We start from the raw sequence: 9004 nt of genomic DNA on the forward strand, positions 1-9004 counted from the left end.
ATTTATATATCTTTTACCAAGTAACCCCCTTTATACTTTCTTTTGTATAATATTTATATCTAGTAGTAGCCCGCCTCGTCTCCGGTGGTCTTAGGGCCATGGAGGCGCGGTGGATCCTTGCAAGGGCCGGCGGGAGGGCCATGTTTTTAGTCGTTTTTTCAATCTTGTTAGGGTTTGTATCCTACTCAGGAAGGCGAGATGGCGGCGGCTTTCTGAAGATGGAATAAAGGTCTCCCCGTCTAGCCCCCATTCCGGTGGTGCGCCTAGCATCATTGGTGGGCGTGTGGAGGTGTGTCTCCGGCAGATCTATCTTTGGTGGATTTGCTCGGATCTCGTCGTTGTTCGTCTACGTTCATGTGTCTTCGGTTTGGATCCTTCCGATCTATGTTATTTTTCATCGGCGGCGGTTGCTGTTCTGGGGTGCTGATCTTATGGGCTCTTAGCACGACGACTTCCCGACTGTCTACTATAACAAGTTGTGCCCGGCTCCGACGATGGAGGGGCAATGACGGCAGCGCACCTTCGGCTCGTTTCGGTGCTTGTAGTCGTCGCTAGGTGGTCCTTTCTTTTCTCCTTTTATTTTCTGTTTTTCCTTTTATTTTTATTTTATTTTTCCTTTTCCTTTTTTATTTTTCCTTCTTTGCCATTTTAAGAAAAAAAAATTCCAATTCGAGACATGTTTTGAATTAACAAATAAATTTTTAAAATCATGATATTTTTAAATTCGTGAGTATTTTATTACAAATTTGCAAACATTTTTTGAAATTAATATTTTTTAAACCCATGAACAGTTTTGTTTGAATTGAGGAACATTTGTTGAAATTTGTGAATAATTCTTAAAATTCATGAATTCTATGCATGACCATTTTTCAAGTTCGTGAACATTTTTTTAATCATCGATCATTTCTGGAATTAATAAAATATTTTGAAATTTGGTAAACACTATTGAAGTTCGCATTTTTTTTCAAAATTTATCAAAATTTGTTGTATTCACCAAGTTTTATTATATTGATGATCATTTCTTGAATACACAGACATTTTTGTAAAATCATGAAGTTTCTTGAATCGATGAACATTTGTTTCAGAATTGTGAACATTTTTTGAATATCGAAACATTATTTCCTTAGAAATAACAAATATTTTGAATCCAAATATATTTTGTGATTTCCCAAAGATTTCTCAAAATCTTGAAATTTTTTGTGAATTCATGAACATTTTATGAGTTCTATTTTTTTTTCAAAATGCGCATTTTTTTGAAGTTTGGAAGTTTTTTGAAACGCTGAATCAATTTAAAGAAGTTAGAGAAAACAGAAAAAAAATAAGATGAGAAAAAAACAAAATGAGAAGAACTTGATGAGCTGGCCCAAAAGCGCGTGTGGGGGGAGCATAGGTCGTTGAATAGGAGCTGCCCTTCCATTCTTACTCTAAACCTGAAAATCCAAAAAAGATATCCTTGTCACTGCCACTGCAGGCGGCTCCTCCTCCGTTGAATCCAGGCAAGGCCCCTCTCCTTGCACGTGCCTTTCCCCTTTGCTCTCTGTGTTTTCGCGTCACTCGCCACCCGGCCACCCTGTCTCCTTGCGTCTGTGTATGCTGGCAAGACCGTGGCACTGGCATGACTGTGTACGCTGCTGCCGGTGAAGATCGGGTCGGCATGAGCAGAGAAGTTGGATGCATTCTTGCCTACTTTCTTCGGATGCTGTTGGGGATATAACTATTAGGTAAGACCCGCCCAGGAGGGGCTGAATTATACCTATGACGATTCATGAAGCCCAAGACGACGCTTGAAGATGGCGGTTCAGTTAAAGGGCCCAAAGCCCAAAGGCGATTTAAAGCCCGTAGAGATAAACCGCCATATGTATATAACTTGTATTGTAAGGCATGAATAGAGAGAGAGACCGAGCCGAACACTGTTTATGAGCCGGCCTGGACTCTGTGAGTCACTGGGCGTTGACCTCTGTATATAAAGGGACGACCCAGCGGCGGTTCTGGACAAGTAATATCAGATCGAGAACTAGGTCAAGAGAATTTGCTCCCTGGTAATCGATACATAAGCAATCCCACTCAAAACTGGATCGTAGGCTTTTACCTTCACCGCAAGGGGGCGAACCAGTATAAACACCCGTGTCCTTTGTCTTGATTAATCCCTTTAAGCTTCCTAGTTGTGATGGCTCCATGACTAAGTACTTTCACTAGGACATCTGACGTGACAATTCCACGACAGTTGACACCCACCATGGGGCTAGCGCACTGTGGATTTGAGTTCTTGAATGTCACCTTCGAAGGGCTCAAGGGATACGCTGTGGGCCGGATGACCAAGAGTCGTCGCGGCAATCTCTACATCGACGACGCAGGCTGGGGCCCCGACGCTGGCTCTATTGAGTACGGGTACCGGGTCCCCTTTGGCGGAATCCACGTCTTCATTGGCAAGATCGGCAAGCCGGGCCCTGAGCCAGACATCTGCGCTGACATCATCTAGATAGCTCAGCATGTGAGACCTGCCCGGGCTCAGCCCGACGTGAAGCGTGCCTTCGTGGGATGCATCCATGGAGGGGAATTTTCTGAGGGATCTGTGTCTGGCGGCGAGACGGCTATCTACTCTGATGGTGAGTCGTCCACAGGAGAGACGGATTCGTTGTATCAACTGCAAGACGGCGGGCTCGGGGGCTGTTCTGATGGCAGCAGTATTCCAGACCCCTTTGAACCGCCAAGCAGAGTTGGGATCTTCATGGCTAGCACGCAACCTGTTCAAAACTCTATGGCTGCGGCAGCGATAACCTCCGGGTCAGCAGCAGCTGGGGCAGGAGGCCCTGCGCGCTCGCCGGCTCAGGTGCTGATGGATCTCATGGATAAGATGACAACTCTATTAACCGCCGTGGTCAACCCGGCGGATCAAGCTCAAGATGATGCGGAAATGGCGCAGTTAAAGCAGGATATAGTGCAAGCTAAGGAAGACCTAGCGGCGGAAGATGTCAGGATGATCGCAGAGCGGACGGCTCTGGATGCTCAAGCTCAGCGGATTCAGTCGCAGGCTTTCTAGCTCACGATGGATCAAAAAGCGTCGAATGAGGTCATGAGGAGAAGGTAGCAGAAGACTCAATCCCGTCTGCCTCCGATGCAGGCCCAGTAACCCGCTGGAGGTAAACCGCGTTGTGACGCCTGGGGCTGGGACACGGGTTCAGCCACGGGTGATGGAACCTCCTCGTCTGAATACTGCTCCGCCTCACTATGTACCAACACCACCGGGTCATTATTCTAACCCTTTGGAAAACATGATCGCGGCGGCAACACGATTGGCGGCTCTCCCGGTGGATGATGACTCATCGATGGTGGTTGAAACACAAAGGGTTCGAGAGATTCTTCAAACGGCTTTGGTGCAGCAGGAAGCATATTCTTATAGTCGAGACATGATTCATTCGACCCCTCGCCCAAGCTGGAGCCCGAGCTATAGCAGGCACATGGATTTAGCGGCCGTTTCAAGCAACGCCCGGCCCGTGACCAGCCGTGCAGGCATGACCTGGCGCGTGATGGAGTTCCTAACTTGGTTGATCAGGACAGGATACGTCAAAAGGCTGAGCGGGCGCGCAGCTCAGCAGGCGGCTGAGCAGGCGGTTCAGCGGGCGGCTTATCAGTCTTTTCTGGTTTATCCGACAACTTCTCTTGAGGCAGGTGTGACCACTAGGACTGGAGGCGTCCCTTGTCTGGTGCCGGCTCTACGTAATGAGTGTTTGCCCAAGGATTTAAAGGGGCCTTGAAAGGTGCCTAATTACACGACCGACTTACAGCCTGGGGCATGGATTGAAAGCTATGAGATGGCCATGAAACTACTGGAAGTCAGTGACGCTACAATGGCCAAGTACTTCACCATGATGTTGGATGGAATGACCCGCACTTGGTTGAAGGGGTTGCCACCTAATTCCATCGGTTCATGGGAAGAGTTAAAGGCCTGGTTTATTCAGAATTTCAAAGATACATGAAAGCAACCTATGTCGATTGTGGACTTGACTAATTGCAAGCAAGAGGAGGGTGAATCCACGACCCATTGGGGCGCCGGGTCAAGGCCATAATACATTCGTCTGATAAGATGGATGCCGGCTCTACAGTCTTAATGTTGGAGAATTTTTTTGTTTTGAGCCTCTAAAACAGAAGATGGGGCGGCTCAAGCGCGATTGTAATGACATGGTCCAGCTGATGGCGGCTCTAGTCAAATATGCCGACTCTGATAGTACCAAGGATCCCGAGTCTGACGATGAGAAGACAGGGAAGGGAAAGAAGAGTGGTAACGCCAAGGGTCCTCAGCATGACCTGGCAAATCAAGGAGGTAATAATAAACGTAAGGCTGATGGTAGCTCGGAGTTTGTGGCTAACACCAATGCGCAGGGCAACAATCAACGACGTAAGGGGAGACCACCTCCTCGGTCCGGCGGGTAAGGTCCCACTCTTGAGCAGCTGCTAAATGAGCCCTGTCCAAGGCATGGTACTCAGCAGAAACCGACCACTCACCTGTGGAAGGATTGTACGATCATGAAGGCTTTCAAGAATTCTAACATGTTTGACAACAATAATGGGCCAGGGGGCGGCTCAGGCGGCGGCAGTTTTCATGGCCCGAGTTATGGAGGTGGCGACTCTAATTTCGGCTTTCAGGCCACCAAAATAACCAGGGTGGATATAATCAAGGCAACCAGCAATCTGGCCAAGGCGGTCAGCATCAGCAGTAATCCGGGTATCAAAGTCATCCAAAGCAGTTAAGCAGTGGGCAGTATCACGTTTTCACCACAAGTTTGTGCAAACGGGACCAGAAGCTTCACAAGAGGGCAGTGAACGCCGTTGAGCCGGCAGTTCCCTAGTACTTGCGATGGTCTGAGCAACCCATTATGTGGAGTCGGGCGGATCACCCGCCCCGGGTCACCTGGCTTTGGTGGTGGCACCTCAAGTTGGTGGTTACAAGTCTTCTAAGGTACTCATGGATGGAGGCAGCAGCATTAATATCCTTTATTATGAAACCTTCCGTCGCATGGGGTTAACCGATAAGAATCTTAAGCATTTCAATACTGTTTTCCATGGCGTGGTTCCTGGTAAGTCGGCGTATCCAGTTGGCAAGATTGAACTGGAGGTAGCCTTTGAAGATGAGCATGATTCCAGGGCTGAGAAGTTAACTTTTGAGGTGGTCAAGATCAAGAGCCCGTATCATGCTCTGTTTGGGCGGCTGGCTTATGCCAAGTTCCTGGCGCGGCCGTGTTATGTTTATCTACAACTCAAAATGCCGGGTCACAAAGGGACCATTATGGTTCGTGGTAGTCAGAAAGTGGCCTTGGAGTGCGAAGAAGGCGACGCGGCTTATGCTGAGTCGGTCTGTGCAGCAGAAGAGTTGAAGTTTTACAAGGAAAATGTTGACCCGGCGGACATGACGTCTTTGAAGAAGCCCACCACAGAGCATGAACCAGTGATGAAGTTTAAGTCGGCCGACGACACCAAGCTAGTTGATTTTGTTCCTGGCGATTCATCTAAGCAGTTCAATATCAGTGCTAATCTGGATCCCAAATAGGAAAGTGTGCCCATCGAGTTTATCCATGAGAACTGGGACATCTTTGCATGGAACCTTCTGACATGCCGGGTGTACCGAGAGAACTCGCTGAGCACACTCTCAATATTGATCCAAAATTTAAGCCGGTCAAACAGTTTCTTCGGCGGTTCAATGAGGAGTGGCGTAAGGCCGTTGGTGAGGAAGTGGCCCGGCTCTTAGCGGCCGGGTTTATTATTGAAGTTTTTCATCCAGAGTGGTTGGCTAACCCGGTGCTCGTGCTTAAGAAGAACGACACCTGGCGTATGTGTGTGGATTACACAAACTTAAACATGGCTTGTCTAGCTGATCCTTTCGCTCTCCCTCGTATTGATCAAATCATTGATGCTACGGCGGGTTGTGAGCGTTTGAGCTTTTTGGATGCTTATTCTGGTTATCATGAGATCAAGATGGCAGTTAAAGACCAAGAGAAGACGACTTTTATTACACCGTTTGGAGCATTCTGCTATGTGTCTATGCCTTTTGGGCTTAAGAGTGCCCAGGCGACTTATCAGCGCTATGTGCAGAACTGTTTTCACAATCAGATTGGGCACAATGTTCATGCTTATGTGGACGACATTGTGGTGAAGTCCAGAGAGAAGGAGACCTTGATAGATGATCTGAAGGAAACCTTTGATAATATCCAGGTCTACAAGATGATGCTTAACCCGGCCAAGTGCATTTTTGGTGTGCCCGCAGGCAAGCTTTTGGGTTTTCTGGTTTCTAACAGAGGCATTGAGGCTAATCCAGAGAAGATCAAGGTAATCACCTCTTTGGCTAAACCGGCGTGTATCAATGATGTTCAGCGTTTGGCGGGTCGTATTGCTGCTTTAAGCCGGTTCATAAGCCGGTTAGGTGAGAAGGCCATACCGCTGTATCAGATGATGAAGAAGACAGACGAATTTGTTTGGAGTGATGCTGCTAACGTTGCCTTTGAAGATTTGAAGAGACAGCTAGCTGAGCCGCCGGTCCTTGTTGCTCCCATTGATAATGAGCCATTATTGTTATATATGGCAGCTAACACACGTGCTGTCAGTGTGGCCATTGTGGTGGAGCGCAAATAGGCTGGCAAGGAACATCTGGTTCAATGGCCGGTTTACTACATCAGTTAGGTGCTGATGTCTACTACACAACCTTCTTCTTGTAGACGTTGTTGGGCCTGCAAGTGCACAGGTTTGTAGGACAGTAGAAAATTTCCCTCAAGTGGATGACCTAAGGTTTATCAATCCGTGGGAGGCGTAATGAAGGTGGTCTCTCTCAAGCAACCCTGCAACCAAATAATAAAGAGTCTCTTGTGTCCCGAACACACTCAATACAATGGTAAATTGTATAGGTGCACTAGTTCGGTGAAGAGATGGTGATACAAGTGCAATATGGATGGTAGATATGAGTATTTGTAATCTGAAATTATAAAAACAGCAAGGTAACAAGTGGTAAAAGTGAGCATAAATGGTATTGCAATGGTAGGAAACAAGGCCTAAGGTTCATACTTTCACTAGTGCAAGTTCTCTCAGCAATAATAACATAGATAGATCATATAACAATCCCTCAACACACAACAAAGAGTCACTCCAAAGCCACTAATAGAGGAGAACAAACAAAGAGATTATGGTAGGGTACAAAACCACCTCAAAGTTATTCTTTCGGATCAATCTATTCAAGAGTTCGTACTAGAATAACACCTTAAGACACAAATCAACCAAAACCATAATCTCACCTGTTGGGGAACGTAGTAATTTCAAAAAATTTCCTATGCACACGCAAGATCATGGTGATGCATAGCAAAGAGAGGGGAGAGTGTTGTCCACGTACCCTCATAGACCGAAAGCGGAAGCGTTATGACAACGCGGTTGATGTAGTCGTACGTCTTCACGATCCGACTGATCCAAGCACCGAACGTACGACACCTCCGAGTTCAGCACACGTTCAGCTTGATGACGATCCCCGGACTCCGATCCAGCAGGGTGTCGGGGATGAGTTCCGTCAGCACAACAGCGTGGTGACGATGATGATGTTCTACCGACGCAAGGCTTCGCCTAAGCACCACAACGATATGACCGAGGTGGAATATGGTGGAGGGGGGCACCGCACACGGCTAAGGAACGATCACGAAGATCAACTTGTGTGTCATGGGGTGCCCCCCTGCCTCCGTATATAAAGAAGCCAAGGGGAAGGGGGCGGCCGGCCAAGGAGGGCGCGCCAAGGAGGAGTCCTACTCCCACCGGGAGTAGGATTCCCCCCTTCCAAGTAGTAGGAATAGGAGTCAAGGAAAGGGGGAAGAGAAGAGAAGGAAGGAGGGGGCGCAGCCCCTCCCCCTAGTCCAATTCGGACTAGGCCTTGGGGGGGGGGGCGCCCAGCCTCTCCTCTCCCTTTCCCCTAAAGCCCAATAAGGCCCATATACTCCCCGGCGAATTCTCGTAACTCTTCGGTACTCCGAAAAATACCCGAATCACTCGGAACCTTTCCGAACTCCGAATATAGTCGTTCAATATATCGATTTTTACGTCTCGACCATTTCGAGACTCCTCGTCATGTCCCCGATCTCATCTGGGACTCCAAACTCCTTTGGTACATCAAAACTCATAAACTCATAATATAACTGTCATCGAAACCTTAAGCGTGCGGACCCTACAGGTTCGAGAACTATGTAGACATGACCGAGACACGTCTCCGGTCAATAACCAATAGCGGAACCTGGATGATCATATTGGCTCCCACATATTCTACGAAGATCTTTATCGGTCAGACCGCATAACAACATACGTTGTTCCCTTTGTCATCAGTATGTTACTTGCCCGAGATTCGATCGTCGGTATGCAATACCTAGTTCAATCTCGTTACCGGCAAGTCTCTTTACTCGTTCCGTAATACATCATCCCGTAACTAACTCATTAGCTACATTGCTTGCAAGGCTTATAGTGATGTGCATTACCGAGAGGGCCCAGAGATACCTCTCCGACAATCGGAGTGACAAATCCTAATCTCGAAATACGCCAACCCAACATGTACCTTCGGAGACACCTGTAGAGCTCCTTTATAATCACCCAGTTACGTTGTGATGTTTGGTAGCACACAAAGTGTTCCTACGGTAAACGGGAGTTGCATAATCTCATAGTCATAGGAACATGTATAAGTCATGAAGAAAGCAGTAGCAACATACTAAACGATCAAGTGCTAAGGCTAACGAAATGGGTCAAGTCAATCACATCATTCTCCTAATGATGTGATCCCGTTAATCAAATGACAACTCTTTTGTCCATGGCTAGGAAACATAACCATCTTTGATAAACGAGCTAGTCAAGTAGAGGCATACTAGTGACACTATGTTTGTCTATGTATTCACACATGTATTATGTTTCCGGTTAATACAATTCTAGCATGAATAATAAACATTTATCATGATATAAGGAAATAAAGAATAACTTTATTATTGACTCTAGGGCA

This window comes from Triticum aestivum, chromosome 2B, assembly GCF_018294505.1.
Source record: "Triticum aestivum cultivar Chinese Spring chromosome 2B, IWGSC CS RefSeq v2.1, whole genome shotgun sequence".
Lineage (NCBI taxonomy): Eukaryota > Viridiplantae > Streptophyta > Magnoliopsida > Poales > Poaceae > Triticum > Triticum aestivum.